This window comes from Eubalaena glacialis, chromosome Y (assembly GCF_028564815.1).
Source record: "Eubalaena glacialis isolate mEubGla1 chromosome Y, mEubGla1.1.hap2.+ XY, whole genome shotgun sequence".
Lineage (NCBI taxonomy): Eukaryota > Metazoa > Chordata > Mammalia > Artiodactyla > Balaenidae > Eubalaena > Eubalaena glacialis.
This window is the reverse complement of record NC_083737.1, coordinates 5,670,394-5,690,146: the sequence shown is the minus strand read 5'-3', so window position 1 is coordinate 5,690,146 and position 19,753 is coordinate 5,670,394. Positions and strand designations below refer to the sequence as shown.

The window sequence follows — 19,753 nt, the reverse complement described above, 5'->3', positions numbered from 1 at the left end:
TGCTGGGAAGATTTTCTTCCTCGTCAGTTTTCTACTTCACCCAAATTTGATTTCTCACAGTGCAAAGTGCCTGCATCATTTCTTTAAACTCAGCAATCATGTTTTTCTATTGTGTGCAGACCATTTTACCTCAGTTTGTTTATTTCTCAGGATCAAATATTCCAATTTCCTCTGAATCTCATATTTTTACTAAAATCTTTTCTTTTTTTTTATTGAAGTATACTTGATTTACAATGTTGTGTTAGTTTCAGGTGTACAGCAAAGTGATTCAGTTATACATACATATTTCTCTCTTCTTTTTCAGATTCTTTTCCCTTACAGGTTATTACAAGATATTGAATATCATTCCCTGTGCTATACAGTAGGACCTTGTTTATTTTATATATAGTAGTGTGTATCTAATCCCAAACTACTAATTTATCCCTCCCCCGCTTTTTCCTTCTTTTTCAATTATGCTGGTTTGTATTTTAGTTGGTTTTATACGTAGCAATATGTCCAGCTAAACTCCTTCTGTGATTCTGGTATAGGAGTGCCACCAGCTCCTGTTTTTTTTAGACATGACATTGATTTCTCCCTCTTTGAACCCCTATTAGTCATTTTAATTGGAGTTTGGACATGTGGGAGGAAGTCACAGTCTTGATAAGATTCTGCTCTGTGGGTCAGCCTTGGGGGATGCGCAGCTCCTCAGGGGAGGAGAAGGTGGAAGACATCCTGGGGGGAGGAGATCCTGCTTGTAGGGATGGGAGGCAGGTGAGGATGGTCATCTCCTCTCTCATCCACCTAACACATTTTGCTTATTTGTGAGGCAGGTCCTGGGAGGTGTGGACAGCCTCCCATTGGAAACTCTTCCTGCTCCCAGGGAACATCTATTGCACTAGGAGGGATAAACGGTGAACAGAAAAAAGAAATGAAGAACTAAAGAATCTGATATGGGGACTTCCCTGGTGGCACAGTGGTTAAGAATCCGCCTGCCAATGCAGGGGACATGGGTTCAAGCCCTGGTCCGAGAAGACCCCATATGCCACAGAGCAACTAAGCCCGTGTGCCACAACTACTGAGCCTGCGCTCTAGAGCCTTGCAAGCTACAACTACTGAGCCTGCGTGCCACAACTACTGAGCCCGCGTGCCTAGAGCCTGCGCTCCGCAATGAGAGAAGCCACCACAATGAGAAGCCCGCGCACCGCAACGAAGAGTAGCCCCTGCTCGCCGCAACTAGAGAAAGCCCGCGCGCAGCAACGAAGACCCAGTGCAGCCAAAAAATAAATAAATAAATAAAATTAAATTTAAAAAATTAAAAAAAAAAGAATCTGACATGTGTCTTGAGGAAGTAAACAGATGGTGGGAGAGGTCCCTGTGAATGGAAAAATCAAAGAAAGTCTCTCTGAGGGGGTGTCATTCATCTTGAAGCCCAAGAAAGAATGAACACCCAGGAAAGGAGCATAGGAGACCATTGAGGACCAGTGGGTTAAAGAACAGAAAGAAGCTTGATGTGCCTGAAATGAGTAGGGCAGATGAGAGAGTGGGGTGACATGGAGAGACTGAGGCCCCAGAAGATCACACTGGGTCTTGTAGGATACAGTGGGGAGATGGAGAGTTTAGAGTCTGTGGCATGGAGGTGAGGCTGCGCAGTTGGAGGTGAGGCTGTGAAGCTGGAGACGCAGCTGCCTGGAGTATGAGTTGGAGAATGGTAACAAAAGGTAGGATGCTTAGGAGACTAAGGCTGTGGTCCAGGTTCATGATGTGCCTGGGTCTGGGCTGGTGGCTGCCATGATGGGGAAAATTGGACATGTCTGTCATGGATAGAATTAGCAAAGCCTAAAAATATATTAAATATGGGGAAGGAGGAAGAATCAAGCTTCCATTTTGGTTTGAGCAACTGAATGATGCTATTTACAAGGATGAGTTGTATGGACTAAATTGTGTCCCTCCCCCAAAATTCCTATGTTGAAGCCCTGCCCCCCCAGTGGGATGGTGTTAGGAGGTGGGTGTTTGGGAGGTGATTAGAGGTAGATGAGGTCTTGAGGGTGGAGCCCCCATGATGGGATTACTGACCTTATAAGAAGAGAAAGAGACCAGATCTCTCTCTCCACCATGTGAGGACACAGCAAGAAGGATGCCATGTGTAAGCCAGGAAGAGAGCCTCGCCAGGAACTGAATCTGCCCACACCATGATCTTGGACATCTAGCTTCCAGAACTGTGAGAAAATAAATTACTTTTGTTTAAGCTACCCACTCTCTGGCATCTTGAGCTAAGACACTGAGGTATGGTGGACTTTTGTTGGTTTTGCCTTATCGAAAGGCAGTGCAGCTGCCTTTCTTTTGGTGAGCGACCCTATTCTCTCCATGAAGGGTTCTTCCACCATTAATAATATTAGTCATGGGGGGCTTCCCTGGTGGCGCAGTGGTTGAGAGTCTGCCTGCCAATGCAGGGGACACGGGTTCGAGCCCGGGTCTGGGAGGATCCCACATGCCGCGGAGCGACTAGGCCCGTGAGCCACAATTGCTGAGCCTGTGCGTCTGGAGCCTGTGCTCCGCAACAAGAGAGGCCGCGATAGTGAGAGGCCCGCGCACCGCGATGAAGAGTGGCCCCCGCTTGCCGCAACTAGAGAAAGCCCTCGCGCAGAAACGAAGACCCAACACAGCCATAAATAAATTAATTAATTAATTAATTAAAAAATAATAATATTAGTCATGGATGACTTATAGTTGATGACTCAAGTCTTCTGAGCATCTTTTGGTCAGAAAATGGGATTGGAACCATCCATCCCACTTAAGTTTGTCTAAGTCTATTAAAATAATCACACTGATGTGTTGGTGACCATTGGTGCCTGATGTTTCTCTTATATCCAGAAAACAAGAAGGGACAAGGGCCAGTCACAGATGTGATCGGACAGGGAGATGATTTGTCACCAGAAGACCCCACCAGATGGGAAGGTGGGAGACTTGTTGAAGGTGTCTAGTTGCCATCTGGGTTCATCTTGGGAGCCACCTGCATCTGAATTGTCATATTTGAATGTCAAAGAGTCGACTACCAGGACCCACCTGGGAGGTCATCATCCCTTACCCAAAAGAGTGATGCTTGCTTTGTGGACAGAACGTGTTGTAAAATTTCCCCAATATTCCTCTACTGTGAAATATTCCTGCCCCGAGACAGACTAATGATCTCAGTGGGGCTTAACCCTGAATCATTTTCTCCATTTCTGCATATACTGTGCAGGTGAAATAATTATCCTTCTGCACTCACATGCCATCTTGTTATATCGACTACACACACTCATACGTGCTGCATGATTCAGGCAGATTCACATGATGAGCTTATTAGGTGTTTCACCTACCGGCTATTGGGTTGAAATCCCCTTGAGTGGAGTAGATCATACTTGATATTTTAACTAGTTGTTAAGGTCTGTATTTTCACTGGAAGGTCGAGCTTCTCTTCCAACTTCGTTCTTGTGGGCAGAATTCACCTTCTTTTTAGATGTGGTACATATATACAATGGAATATTACTCAGCCATAAAAAGAATGAAATAATGCCATTTGCAGCAACATGGATGGACCTAGAGATGATCAGACTAGGTGAAGTAAGCCAGACAAAGACAAATACCATATGATATTGCTTCTATGTGGAATCCTAAAAAAAAAAAAAATGATACCAATGAACTTATGTACAAAACAGAAATAAACCCACAGACATAGAAAACAAACTTATGGTTACCAAAGGGGAATGGGTGGGGGAGGGATAAATTAGGAGTTTGGGATTAACAGATACACACTACTGTATATAAAATAGATAATCAACAAGAACCTACTGTATAGCACAGGGAACTCCACTCAATATTCTCTAATAGGGCTTCCCTGGTGGCGCAGTGGTTGAGAGTCTGCCTGCCAATGCAGGGGACACGGGTTCGGGCCCTGGTCTGGGAAGATCCCACGTGCCGCGGAGCAGCTGGGCCCGTGAGCCACAATTACTGAGCCTGCGCGTCTGGAGCCTGTGCTCCGCAACAAGAGAGGCCGCGATGGTGAGAGGCCCGCGCACCGCGATGAAGAGTGGTCCCCGCTTGCCACAACTGGAGAGAGCCCTCGCACAGAAACGAAGACACAACGCAGCCATAAATAAATAAATTAAAAAAAAAAAAATTCTGTAATAACCCAAATGGGAAAAGAATCTGAAAAAGAATAGATACATATATATGTTTAACTGAATCACTTTGCTGTACACCTGAAACTAATACAACATTGTAAGTCAACTGTACTTCAATTAAGAAGATAAAAAAATATAAACAACAACAAACAATTAAAAAAAAAAAAGAATTCCTCTACTTTTAAAGGGCTTCTCTGATTAGGTCAGGCCCACCCAGGATAATCTCCTTCTGATGACCTCAAGTTAACCCGTAGCTACACTGTCACAGGAGTGACACCTATCGTGCTCACAAGTCCGGCTCACACTGCAAGGGAGGAGATTACACAGGGTGTGTGCACTAGGGAACACAAGTCTTGAGGCCACCTTGCAACCCTGCTTACCACTGCCCCTTCCTACCCAGCCTATGCCTCTGGGGTCCCAGCGTGTCTCCCCGTGAACACACCTGAGATCTGACAGGTGCCTCATCAGATTTCTGGGGCACGTCCAGATCTACTCACAGAGACACCCTCCCTGGTCTACAAAGGGGTTCCATGAGCTCAAGGCAGAGGCAATGTTGCACAAAGCAATCGCATTTTCATGAAATTGGATTTCTCTACTTTTTAAAAGGCACATGTAAGTCTTTCCCCCCCCCCCCAAGAGTAGGAGTTCTCAAAATACCCCTTACAACACAACACAAGTTTGTGTTAGGTTTAAACAAGCACACCCACTCCATCTCCCCCTCCCCCCCCCACATCTGGGCTCAAGAATTCTTACTCTTCCTCTCGAGCCCTGATCATCTGCCCAGTCTGGCCCCTTTCCCCACAACACACTCTTTGAATTATGAGGCCCTTTATCCTCAATTCTCCCAAGATGAAAAAGTGACAATCAATTCATTTGGCCAGTTGACACATGGAAATCCTCATTTACCCATCACAGCTTTGCAAACTTTATGTGGCTGAGTGTAAGGTGGCCTTGCTGCCTTCTGCCCACCCGTTGGGCAGCCTCACAGAAGCTGAGATAGAGCATGGGGTCAATTCAAGCCTGCCTTTTCTAGGAGAGTTTGAGCTTCTACCTTCCAGGGACTAACCAGTAAATTCCAAAGAGCCTTGTGCAGTTTTATTGGGCTTCCCTGATTATCTCACACCAGTCAGAATGGCCGGCATCAAAAAGTCTACAAACAATAAATGCTGGAGAGGGTGTGGAGAAAAGGGAACTCTCCTACACTGTTGGTGTGGATGTAAATTGGTGCAGCCACTATGGAGAACAGTATGGAGGTTCCTTAAAAAACGAAAAATAGAGCTACCATATGATCCAGCAATCCCACTCCTGGGCATATATCCAGAGAAAACCATAATTCTAAAGGATGCATCCACTCCTATGTTCATAGCAGCACTATTTACAATATCCAAGACATGGAAGCAACCTAAGTGTCCAAGGACAGAGGAATGGATAAAGAAGATGTGGTATATGTATACAATGGAGTATTACTCAGCCATCAAAAAGAATGAAATAATGCCATTTCCAGCAACATGGATGGACCTAGAGATTATCACACTAAATGAAGTAAGTCAGACAAGACAAATATATGATATCACTTATATGTGGAATCTAATAAAAATGATACAAATGAAGTTATTTAGAAAACAGAAACAGATTCACAGAACTCGAAATCAAACTTATGGTTATCAAAGGGAAATCAGGGGGCAGGGGAGTGATAAATTAGGAGTTTGGGACTGACATATACACACTACTATGTATGAAATAGATAACTAACAAGGACCTACTGTATAGCGCAGGGAACTCTCTCAATACTCTGTAATAACTTATATGGGAAAGAAATCTGAAAAAGAATGGATATATATATGTATAACTGATTCACTTTGCTGTACACCTGAAACTAACACACCATTGTAAATCAACTTTACTCCAATATAAAATTAAAAAAAAAACAGAAAAAACACTCTTGGTGAAAAAAAAGTGTCATTTTAACCATTTAAAAACTTATGGTTCAGTGGCATTAAGTACAGTCACATGGTTTTGCAACCGTCACCATCATCCATCTCCAGAACTCATCCTTCTTGGAAAACTGAAGGTGTCGCCATTAAACACTCACTCCTCATCCCCCTCCCCCAGCCCCTGGTACCCACCCTCCTACTTTCTGTCGCTGTGAATTTGACTCCACCAAGGACCTCACAGGAGTGGAATCAAACAGTATTTGTCCTTCTGTGTCTGGCTTATTTCACTCAGCATCATGTCCTCAAGGTTCATCCATGCTGTAGCCTGTGACAGAATGTCCTTCCTTTTTAAAGACTGAATCATATTCCCTTGCACGGATGGACCACATTTTACTTATCCATTCACCCCTCCATGGATGCTTGGGTTGTTTGCACATTTTAGCTGTTGTGGATTCTGCTGCTATGAACATGGGTGTGCAAATCTCTCTTCATGACTCTACTTTCAATTCTTTTGGGTGTACACCCAGAATTGGAATTGCTGGATCCTATGGTAATTCTATTTTTAATTTTTGAGGCGCTGCCACATTGTTTCCCACAGCAGCTGCACCATTTATATACCCACCAACAGTGCACAGGGACCCCCGTTTCCCTACATCTTTGCCAACACTTGTCATTTTCTATTTTTTAAAAGTAGTGGCCATCTTAATGGGTATGCCCAATTCCTCTTTACGCTCATATTTTCTTGCCCAAAACTTTTCCCAGCATTGTTCATACCCCTGGAATCTGCCCTGACAAGGAATCTACATTGTTACCTTTTCTGGTCTCTTCTACCATGGAGGTCCATACCACTATGAACCCCAATTTCATACAGAATACCAGGGTATCTCCCAGAAGGGGGTTAGAGTTAGTATTTATAAGTATCTGTCCTGGTGTTTGACTGGGGTCAGGGGATCGGATAGTTTGGGGCAGAGACAGCTGTGCCCGCTGATCTGTCCATCTGGTCCCCACATTTCCCAGCATGGCTTGCAGGCCACAGGAGCAGTCCTGGTCCAGCATCACATGTGCAAATGTGAGGGGTGTGTAGCCCACAAGTGACCCTCCAGTGTATCTGTCTTTCCACGTCAGCTAAGGAGCTCAGCATTTAGATGATGAATCATCAGCTAATACCTCTGCATCACCAGGGGCAACACGTTTGCCCTCGGGTTAGATAATCTTTGTTGGGTGAAGCCTCTGGTTAATTTGTTTTACCTATTGAACCCTTGGAGAACAAGCAACTAATCTCTTAGCCTAATGGATCTCCCAGGGCTGGGAGAATGATGCCTGTCAATTCAAATTTAAATTCTCCCCAAATCAAACCCTGCAGAGGGGATCCTTTGTAACAGCAAATCTAAAGACCTGTCACCTGACTTTGCAAAGAAGATCCATTCTTGGTCGTGCTCTTCAGAAAGCAGAATAAATTAGAGTGCATTTGAAAATCAAGGGGGTTGATGCTCCTTGGAATTTTCCATTTGGGTGGCAGTTGGTGGAATTCAAGTCCTGTCCCACTCCTAGTTTATGCTGATCTTTTTCCTGTATTTGTGCTCTTTTTTTTTCTCTTTCTAATTCTACCTAAAAGTGAGTATCTTACAGGCATTAAAATTGGGTTGGTGTAGATACAGCAGAGAACAGCGAGTGACCCAGGATGGGATGACTGGAAACTAGAAAACATGACCACTACTTCCTGCTGGATCCTCCACTATCCCACGACAGGATAATATATGTCAACCCACAGCTGAGATTTCCTGAATGGAAGCACATTTCGGATTATCACAGGAAAACACAGTTCATGACAGGTGGAGGTTTTCATACTGACTTATAAAAATACGGTTGGGGAGTAACCACAAAAGATCTCATAAAACTAATTCTAGTTATATCCAATCTTTCAGAAAATCTGCCTGCTTTCCATGCTGGAAACGGATTCTTTCATTTACCTTTGCTGATGCTTTGAAAATTTATAAATTTACTTATTCTTACTCACATTTCCCTATTTGTCTTGCACTACATTTTCCAAGTTCAAAACCAGAGTCAAAGAAAAAGGACAGTTGAAGGAAATTCTGACATCCTGACATCCATCTCTCTTACCCAAAGGCAGAAGCATTGCTAGCCTGATTTTCCATTTGCAAATCAGAAATTGGAATATTTCTAAGAAAACTGGAACAGATTAGCTTGGCTCCAGAGGTCAAAATCATAAAATGTCCAAGCATTTATTAAAGCTGGAAGACCTAGTCATAAATTTCCAAGCATGCCTCTTGTGATTTAAAATGCAGAATTCTATTGTAGGGGGCGGGGTCAAGATGGCAGAGTAGGAGGATGTGGAGTTTGCATCTCCTCATAACCAGGGCACCTACTAGGTGCTGGTGGGGGACCTCAGACACCTAAGGGGATGAGAGGAATCCCCGCATGACTGGGTAGGATGTGGAGGGGAAGGAGCGGGGGGGGGGGATGAAAGGTGGAGGCGGGATGGGACTGGTGTCCCTCGGGGATGGCTGGGGGAGGGGAGGGGTTCCCACCCTCAGAAAGGCCCACTCATGGCGAGGGGATCAGTGGGGACGGGGAGAGACCTTCAGGGGATTGGAGGATCAGAGGAGAACAAGGCCAGCATCTCCCCTGCCTGCTTGGCCCCGGCGAGCCTGCTGGGGTCCCGGGCCTGAAACTCTGCCCTCTGGAGCCCCCTCTGGCCATGTGTGTCCTGGGTCTAAGCCCCCTCTCCCCCAGGGCCTCCTCTGGTCTTTTTTTTTTTTTTTTTTTTTTTTGCTGTTGTGGTTCTGTTTTGCTTTGTTGTTGTTGTTTCATTTTCATTTTTATTTTTTCTAATATATTTTTTATCTTTCTAATTTTATTTTATTTTTTATTCTTTGTTATTTTTCTGCTCTTTTCCGTTTGTTCCTTTTTTTTTTCTTTTGCCACGCCATGCGTCTTGCGGGATCTTGGTTCCCAGGCTGGGGGTTGGGCCTGAGCTCCTGTGGTGGGAGTGCCATGTACAAACTGCTGGACTAACAGAGAACCTCAAACCCCAGGGAATATTAAGCAGAGTGAGGTCTCCCGGAGGTCCTCATCTCGGCACCAAGACCCAGCTCTATCCAACTGCCTGCAAACTCCAGTGCTGGAGGCCTCAGGCCAAACAACCAATAAGACAGGAATACAGCCTGACCCATCAAAAAAAATGAGATGACAAAAAAATATGTTACAGATGAAAGAGCAAGGTAAAAACCTACAAGACCAAATAAATGAAGAGGAAATAGGCAACCTACCTGAAAAAGAGTTCAGAGTAATGACAGTAAAGATGATCCAAAATCTCGGAAAGAGAATGGAGGCATGGATCGAGAAAATACAAGAAATGTTTAACAAGGACCTAGAAGAACTAAAGAACAAACAAACAGTGATGAACAACACAATAACTGAAATGAAAAATACACTAGAAGGAATCAATAGCAGAATAACTGAGGCAGAACGGATAAGTGAGCTGGAAGATTAAAATGGTGGGAATAACTGCCAGGGAGCAGAATAAAGAAAAAAGGATGAAAAGAATTGAGGACAGTCTCAGAGACCTCTGGGACAACACAAAACACACCAACATTCAAATTATAGGGGTCCCAGAAGAAGAAGAGAAAAAGAAAGGGTCTGAGAAAATATTTGAAGAGATTATAGTGGAAAACTTCCCTAATATGGGTAAGGAAATAGTCAATCAAGTTCAGGAAGTGCAGAGAGTCCCATACAAGATAAACCCTAGGAGAAACACATCAAGACACATATTAATCAAACTAACAAAAATTAAATTCAAAGAAAAAATATTAAAAGCAGCAAGGGAAGAGCAACAAATAACATACAAGGGAATCCCCATAAGGTTATCAGCTGATATTTCAGCAGAAACTCTGCAAGCCAGAGGGAGTGGCAGGACATATTTAAAGTGATGAAAGGGAAAAAAATACAACCAATATTATTCTACCCAGCAAGGATCTCATTCAGATTTGACGGAGAAATCAAAAGCTTTTCAGACAAGCAAAAGCTAAGAGAATTCAGCACCACCAAACCAGCTTTACAACAAATGCTAAAGGAAATTCTCTAGGCAGGAAACACAAGAGAAGACCCACAAAAATGAACCTAAAACAATTAAGAAAATGGTAATAGGAACAAATATATCAATAAGTACCTTGAATGTAAATGGGTTAAATGCTCCAACCAAAAGACCTAGACTGGCTGAATGGATACAAAAACAAGACCTGTATATATGCTATTTATAAGAGACCCACTTCAGACCTAGGGACACATACAGACTGAAAGTGAGGGGATGGAAAAAGGTATTCCATGCAAATGGAAATCAAAAGAAAGCTGGAGTAGCAATACTTTTATCAGATAAAATAGACGTTAAAATAAAAACTGTTACAAGAGGCAAGGAAGGACACTACATAATGATCAAGGGATCAATCCAAGAAGATATGACAATTATTAATATTTATGCACCCAACATAGGAGCACCTCAATACATAAGGCAAATGCTAACATCCATAAAAGGGGAAATCGACAGTAACACAATAGTAATAGGGGTCTTTAACACCTCACTTACACCAATGGAGAGATTATCCAAACAGAAAATAAATAAGGAAACACAAGCTTTAAATGACACAACAGACCAGATAGATTTAATTGATATTTATAGGACATTCCACCTGAAAGACGCAGAATACAATTTCTTCTCAAGTGCACATGGAACATTCTCCAGGACAGATCACATCTTGGGTCACAAATCAAGCCTTGGAAAATTTAAGAAATTTGAAATCATATCAAGCATCTTTTCTGACCACAATGCTATGACATTAGAAATCAATTACAAGAAGAAAACTGTAAAAAACACAAACACATGGAGACTAAACAATACGCTAATGAATAACCAATAAATCACTGAAGAAATCAAAGAGGAAATTAAAAAATTCATAGAAACAAATGACAATGAAAACATGAAGACCCAAAACCTATGGGATGCAGCAAAAGCAGTTCTAAGAGGGAAGTTTATAGCAATTCAACCTCACCTCAAGAAACAAGAAAAATCTCAAATAAACAATCAACCTTACACCTAAAGCAACTAGAGAAAGAACAACAAGAAAAAACCCCCCCGAAGTTGGTAGAAGGAAAGACGTCATAAATATCAGAGCAGAAATAAATGAAATAGAAATGAAGAAAATAACAGCAAAGATCAATAAAATTGGTTCTTGGAGAAGATTATCAAAATCGATAAACCTTTAGCCAGATTCATCAAGAAAAAAAAGGGAGAGGATTCAAATCAATAAAATTAGAAATGAAAAGGGAGAAATTATAACTGACATGACAGAAATACACAGGATCATACGAGACTACTACAAGCAACTCTATGCCAATAAAATGGACAACCTGGAAGAAATGGACAAATTCTTAGAAAGGTATAACCTTCAAAACTGAACCAGGAAGAAATAGAAAATATAAACAGACCTATCACAAGCAGTGAAATTGAAACTGTCATTAAAAATCTTCCAACAAGCAAAAGTCCAGGACCAGATGGCTTCACAGGTGAATTCTATCAAACATTAAGAGAAGAGTTAACACCTATCCTTCTCAAACTCTTCCCAAAAATTGCAGAAGGAGGAACACTCCCAAACTCATTCTATGAGGCCACCATCACCCTGATACCAAAACCAGGCAGAGATACTACAAAAAAAGAAAATTACAGACCAATATCACTGATGAACATAGATGCAAAAATCCTCAACAAAACACTAGCAAATAGAATCTAACAAAACATTAAAAGGATCATACACCATGATCAAGTGGGATTTATCCCAGGGATGCAAAAGATTCTTCAATATACGCAAATCAATCAATGTGATACACCATATTAACAAACTGAAGAATAAAAACCATATGATCATCTCAATAGATGCAGAAAAAGCTTTTGACAAAATTCAACACCCATTTATGATAAAAAAAAAACTCTCCAGAAAGTGGGCATAGAAGGAACTACCTCAACGTAATAAAGCCCATGTATGACAAACCCACAGCTAACATCTTCCTCAAGGGAGAAAAGCTGAAAGCATTTCCTCTAAAAGCAGGAACAAGACAAAGATGTCCACTGTTGCCACTATTATTCAAAATAGTTTTGGAAGTCCTAGCCACAGTAATCAGAGAAGAAAAAGAAATAAAAGGAATACAAATTGGAAAAGAAGTAAAACTGTCACTGTTCACAGATGACATGATACTATACATAAAAAATCCTAAAGGTGCCACCAGAAAACTACTAGAACTAATCAATGAATTTGGTAAAGCTGCAGGATACAAAATTAATGCACAGAAATCTCTTGCATTCCTATACTCTAACAAAACAAAAGATCAGAAAGAGAAATTAAAGAAAGAATCCCATTTACCATTGCAACAAAAAGAATAAAATACCTAGGAATAAGCCTACCTACACAGGCAAAAGAACTGTACTCAGAAAACTATAAAACACTGATGAAAGAACTCAAAGATGACACAAACAGATGAAGAGATATTCCATGTTCTTGGACTGGAAGAATCAATATTGTGAAAATGATTATACTACCCAAAGCAATCTACAGATTCAATGCAATCCCTAGCAAATTATCAATGGCATTGTTCACAGAAGTAGAACAAAAAAATTTTTCAATTTGTATGGAAACACAAAAGACCCCGAATAGCCAAACAATCTTCAGAAAGAAAAATGGAGTTGGAGGAATCAGGCTCCCTGACTTCAGACTATACTACAAAGCTACAGTAATCAAGACAGTATGGTACTGGCACAAACTCAGAAATATAGATCAATGGAACAGGATAGAAAGCCCAGAGATAAACCCATGCACATATGGTCACCTAATCTATGACAAAGAAGGCAAGAATATACAATGGAGAAAAGACACTCTCTTCAATAAGTGGTGCTAGGAAAACTGGACAGCTACATGTAAAAGAATGAAACTAGAACAGTCCCTAAGACCATACACAAAAATAAACTCAAAATGGATTAAAGACCTAAATGTAAGACCAGACACTATAAAACTCTTAGAGGAAAATATAGGAAAAACACTCTTTGACATAAATCACAGCAAGATCTTTTTTGATCCACCTCCTGAAGTAATGAAAATAAAAACAAAAATAAACAAATGGGACCTAATTAACTTAAAAGCTTTTGCACAGCAAAGGAAATAAACAAGACGTAAAGACAACCCTCAGAATGGGAGAAAATATTTGCAAATGAAGCAACTGACAAAGGATTAATCTCCAAAATATACAAACAGCTCATGCAGCTCAATATTATATATTAAAAAAAAAAACAAAAAACCCAATCCAAAAATGGGCAGAAGACCTAAATAGACATTTCTCCAAAGAAGACATACAGATGGCGAAAAAGCACATGAAAAGATGCTCAACATCACTAATTATTAGAGAAGTGCAAATCAAAACTACAATGAGGTATCCCCTCATGCCGGTCAGGACGGGCATCATCAGAAAATCTACAACCAACAAATGCTGGGAAGGGTGTGGAGAAAAGGGAACCCTCCTACACTGTTGGTGGGAATGTAAGTTGGTGCAGCCAGTATGGAAAACAGTATAGAGGTTCCTCAAAAACTAAAATTAGAGCTACCATATGACCCAGCAATCCCACTTCTGGGCATATACCCAGAGAAAACCATAATTCAAAAAGATACATGCACCCCAATGTTCACTGCAGCACTATTTACAATAGCGAGGACATGGAAACAACCTAAATGTCCATTGAGAGATGAATGGTTAAAGAAGATGTGGTACATATACACAGTGGAATATTACTCAGCCATAAAAAGAATGAAATTGGGTCATTTGTAGAGATGTGGATGGACCTAGAGTCTGTCATACAGAGTGAAGTAAGAAAGAAAAAAATTATCATATATTAACGCATATATGTGGAATCTAGAAAAATGGTACAGATGAACATATTGGCAGGGCAGGAATAGAGATGCAGATGTAGAGAACGAATGTGTTGACATGGGGGGGGTGGGATGAATTGGGAGATTAGGATTGACATAAATACACTACCATGTGTAAAATAGGTAGCTCGTGGGAACCTGCAGTATAGCACAGGGAGCTCAGCTCGGTGCTCTGTGATGTCCTAAATGGGTGGGATGGGGGGGGAGGTCCAAGAGGGAGGGTATATAGGTGTACATATAGCTGATTCGCTTCACTGTACAGCAGAAACTAATACAACATTGTAAAGCAACTATATTCCAACTTAAAAAATATATGTAATGTTTGATTACAAAAAAAATAAAATGCAGAATTCTAGATCTTTAAGCTAAAATTTTTGGTTTGAAAAGATACATGCACCCCAATGTTCATAGCAGCATTATTTATACAATAGCCAAGATGTGGAAGCAACCTAAGTGTCTATCAACAGATGAATGGATAAAGAAGATGTGGTACATATATACAACGGAGTACTACTCAGCCATAAAAAAGAATGAAAATTTGCCATTTGCAGCAACATGAATGGACTTGGAGGGCATTATGTTAGTGAAATAAGTCAGACAGAGAAAGATAAATACTATATGATATCACTTATATGGGGAATCTAGAAAAATACAACAACTAGTTAATATAACTAAAAAGAAGCAGACTCACAGATATAGAGAACAAACCAGTGGTTCCCAGTGGGGAGAGGGAAGGGGGAGGGGCAAGATAGGGGGAGGGGATTAAGAGGTACAAACTACTATGTGTGAAATCAATAAGCTACAAGAATATATTCTACAGCACACACAGGGAATATAGCCAGTATTTTTTAATAACTACAAATTGAGTATAACCTTTAAAAATTGTGAATCACTATATTATACACCTGTAACTTATATAATATGGTACAGCAACTATACTTCAACTAAAAAAATAAACAAAAATTTTGCAAGAGTGACCTTTTCCTTTCTAAATAACTGACAGAACATTTTGGGAGTATGCCTCAATACGCAAAGTTGACGGGAAATGCCAGGTTGGATTGATTACAAATAACAACCAAAATAGAGTTTTCAGCCTCAATTAGGTTCTGGAGTTTTCTGCACAGATTTAATTACCTGGAAATGTGCCCACCTCCTTGTTTTTCTACTGTGCTCAGACTAATGTTGGCCCTCAGCGGGGACTGTCTTCTCTCTGTGAAAGCAGGAGGATGGGGGCTTCTGTCCATGACTCTCCAGTGCTGTGATGGGTACCTGCAAACCCACAGCCATGAGCTGCACAGCTCCGGGAAAATGAACCTGGTGTCTGCCAAACTCATTTACAACAAAAACAATGCACCAAGTCACCTATTAGAAGTTCCCTGAGTGTGAATTTGGTGCAGGCATAAGCTTGTTCAGAGAATTTTAAAGGAAATTTGATGAAAGATAAAAAAAACCCTTAAGAGCTTCAGACAGTTCTCTGAAACAGAATCTGATTTGCAAAACTTGGGCAGCGGCTCAGAGGAGCTGGGACGTTTGCCTCAAGAGTGCTGAGTATTATGTAGACAACAAAAAATATTTGAATTTTCCAGATAGGAGCACAGATGGGAAGGGTTCTCCAGAGAATAAATGAAATCCCACCAACCGTCTGAAAAATCAACCAATTTCCTAGAGCCCTCGTTATACCCCTAGGGAACTAGACATCACATAATAATAAAGCTTGCATCTTTCAGTAAGAGGTAACATTGAGCTAATTTACTTGCATAATTAAGACAAATTGCTCGAGTTGGATAAACCAGCAATCCAGAACTCCCGTTACAAGGCAGACCCTCCCAATCCACTTTGCATAGTCACTGAAGTTTTTAAAGGGCATCTCCTCTGTCCAAACTCTCTATATTATCAGATGTGCAGATTGCAAATATTTTCTCCCATTCTGCAGAGATATTGTTTCTTTGCTGTGTGCTGTTTCCCTTGCTATGCAGAAGTGTTTTCAGTTTGTTGCAATCCCATTTGTGTATTTTTTGCTTTTGTTGCCTGTGCTTTTGGTGTCAGATCTATGACATCCTTGCTGCCAAGAAACTCTTCCCATGTGTTTTCTTTTAGGTGTTTTAGGCTTTTCAGATGGGACGCTGAAGTCTTACTACATTTTGAGTTAATTTTTGCGTACGGCATGAGATAAGGGTCCAGTTTCATTCTTTGGCATGTGGATATCCAGTTTTCCCAACACCGTTTGTGGACGAGACTGTCCTTTCCCCACTGTGTGTCCTTGGCCCCCTTGTGGAAGGTCACTTGATGGTCTATGCATGGAACCCAAGACTGAGTAATGGGTAGACCATTCTCCTGTGGCCAGACACAAATGGGCAACGGGATGCCAGAAATTTCCACATGGTCCTTGAACCCACGTCTATAATTGAATTCACTAAGTCCCGCCCGCAGATCCTCCCCAATCCCTCCATCCCTGTCTTTCCTGCCTGGACCCAGGAATCCCAGGCTAACAGTTGAATGTGGCTTTTCTCCACCCCTTCAGCATCTACACTCACCCAGAGTCTTGGCTGTATCTCTCCAACTCCCTCTGTCCCTCCATCACCCAAATCCAGGTTTTCCCAAAGTTTATGCAGGTCTCCCCGCTCTGTGCTTGCCCCCAGGGGCAAATCCATTCTCTGTAGCCACACCAGAGTGGTTTTTCCAGAACGCTCACCACCCGCGCCCAAGAGAACCTGGTCCCCTCAAAAAAAACAAAACAAAAAAACCCCCATATTTTTTAAAAGAAAAGAACACCTCCTAAAAACTGTCTACTTAATTCAACTTTTTAAAACGTTTCCACAAATAATTTCCTGCATCCCGTATAGATTCTGAAAGAACCAGCTTTTACTTTTTTATTTTTTAAAGAAAAATTTTAACAACTTTATTGGAGTATAATCGCTTTACAATGGTGTGTTCGTTTCTGCTGTATAACAAAGTGAATCAGCTCTATGTATACATATATCCCCATATTTCCTCCCTCTTACATCTCCCTCCCACCCTCCCTATCCCACGCCTCTAGGTGGTCACAAAGCACTGAGCTGATCTCCCTGTGCTATGCGGCTGCTTCCCACTAGCTATCTATTTTACATTTGGTAGTGTATCTATGTCCATGCCACTCTCTCACTTCATCCCAGCTTACCCTTCCCCCTCCCCGTGTCCTCAAGTCCATTTTCTAGTAGGTCTGCGTCTTTATTCCCGTCCTGCCCCTAGGTTCTTCATGACCTTTTCTTTTTTAGATTCCATATATATGTGTTAGCATACAGTATTTGTTTTGCTCTTTCTGACTTATTTTACTCTGTATGACACACTCTAGGTCCATCCACCTCACTACAAATAACTCAATTACATTTCCTTTTATGGCTGAGTAATATTCCATTGTATATATGTGCCACATCTTCTTTATCCCTTCATCTGCCAATGGACACTTAGGTTGCTTCCATGTCCTGGCTATTGTAAACAGTGCTGCAATGAACATTGGGGTACATGACTCTTTTTGAATTATGGTTTTCTCAGGGTATGGGATGGCTGGGTCATATGGTAGTTCTATTTTTAGTTTTTTAAGGAACCTCCATACTGTTCTCCATAGTGGTTTTATCAACTTACATTCCCACCAACAGTGCAGGAGGGTTCCCTTTTCTCCACACCCTCTCCAGCATTTACTGTTTGTAGATTTTTTGATGATGGCCATCCTGACTGGTGTGAGGTGATACCTCATTGTAGTTTTGATTTGCATTTCTCTAATGATTAGTGATGTTGAGCATCCTTTCATGTATTTGTTGGCAATCTGTATATCTTCTTTGGAGAAATGTCTATTTAGGTCTTCTGCCCATTTTTGGATTGGGTTGTTTGTTTTTTTGATATTGAGCTGCATGAGCTGTTTGTATATTTTGGAGATTTTTCCTTTGTCAGTTGCTTCATTTGCAAATATTTTCTCCCATTCTGAGGGTTGTCTTTTGGTCTTGTTTATGGTTTCCTTTGCTGTGCAAAAGCTTTTAAGTTTCATTAGGTCCCATTTGTTTATTTTTGTTTTTATTTCCATTTCTCTAGGAGGTGGGTCAAAAAGGATCTTGCTGTGATTTATGTCATAGAGTGTTCTGCCTATGTTTTCCTCTAAGAGTTTTACAGTGGCTGGCCTTCCATTTAGGTCTTTAATCCATTTTGAGTTTATTTTTGTGTATGGTGTTACGGAGTGTTCTAATTTCATTCTTTTACATGTAGCTGTCCAGTTTTCCCAGGACCACTTATTGAAGAGGCTGTCTTTTCTCCATTGCATGTTCTTGCCTCCTTTATCAAAGATAAGGTGACCATATGTGCATGCGTTTATCTCTGGGCTTTCTATCCTGTTCCATTGATCTATATAAGAACCAGCTTTTAAATGATGCAGGAGGAGTGGTGGTTTTCCTTAAACCCTTTGTGAAATGAGATGGGGAGTCAGGAGAGAGAGAGAGAGAGAGAGAGAGAGAGAGAGAGAGAGAGAGAGAGAGAGAGAGAGAGAGACCCCACATCAGAAGGTCAGACCCAGAAATCTAAATAATTCATCCCTGCAGATTACTGGTAACAAGAGAAAGGACCCAAACATGCAGAGCTGCAAACACTGGAGAGCCTGTGACCAGGACAGCGAATGACAGGGGTGCCAGAGCCCGGCTGGGTTCACATCACCCAAAGTTTAACATCCTTGGAACAAACCCACGGGCTCAGACCTGAGCGAATACTTCTTTATCATCTCCCCAAAACTCTTGGGGGTTTCCTTCCACACCCACTCAGTTTCTCCTCTGTTAACCCTGCCCTTAATCCGCCCCGGCTTTTTGGGGTCCTCCTCCCTGAATACCGGGCAGGAATCTGCGCTTGTGTCAGGGGACCATTATCTCCTGGATCACGTCAGCCTGGGGGTTCCTCCCCGGGATGTTCCCAAGGTCTTTCTATTTGGGAGCATCACACTCCTTTGCAGACGTGGAGAACTAACCTGCAAGGACGCTGGCATCAGGTCTGCAGCCCCGGACACCGCCTGGGAGTCAGTCTCCCGTGTATCTTGCACGCGCTCTCGCGGCTCCTGTCCGCGCGTGGAAGCCGTGACGGACGCTGTAGGCATGTACAGTTACAGGAGGCGCATCACCCGTGCACGAGGGTGGGCAAGGGGCGTACCCTGCCGCCCACGCAGACAAGATGCCCGGGATGCGGGATTTCACTCAGCTTGGGCTCTGATTGCAGGCTGGTGTGAAAAGGCTAAAAAAATCAGCTCGGCTCTGGTGGCCTGAAGCCAGGGGACCCTCGCTGGGGGCATTTGTTTTGCATAGAAAACGTAGGAACTTACCTGTGGGCTGCTGAACGCATCTGGGGGCGAAGCCTCTTCCCACTTCTTTGTTTCTCAATGTGTGTAATTAAGACAAAGAAAAGGCAGCAAGTTTAGCGGAGGTGATGCTCAAAGGGAATCTAGACAATGACCAGGTGGGCCGATGATGTGACAAATCCTCCAGTCTCCTGGCTCCCAGGCTTCTTTCATCCATAGCATATTGTTGATTGGGGAGAGGCAGGAATTAAGATAACAGTTGGGGACCCTTCAGCAAGCCCGAGGCCACTGCCCGCTTCTCAGTCACCTGTTGTTTCTTGGGGCTGTCAGATTCTTCCTTGTAACTTACACTAATGCGTGAATCTCTTTGTCTCTGTTTCCTCTCTCTTT

General features: G+C 42.0%; 1 long non-coding RNA gene across 1 annotated transcript in view; it reads right to left on the bottom strand.

Moving 5' to 3' along the window:
• The window catches only part of LOC133082924 (uncharacterized), a 130,757-nt gene that overhangs the window by 29,159 nt on the left and 81,845 nt on the right, over window positions 1–19,753 (bottom strand). The window contains exon 3 of the long non-coding RNA XR_009699084.1: window positions 3,336–3,629. This is a non-coding gene — a long non-coding RNA (uncharacterized LOC133082924). The remainder of the gene's footprint in view (window positions 1–3,335; window positions 3,630–19,753) is intronic.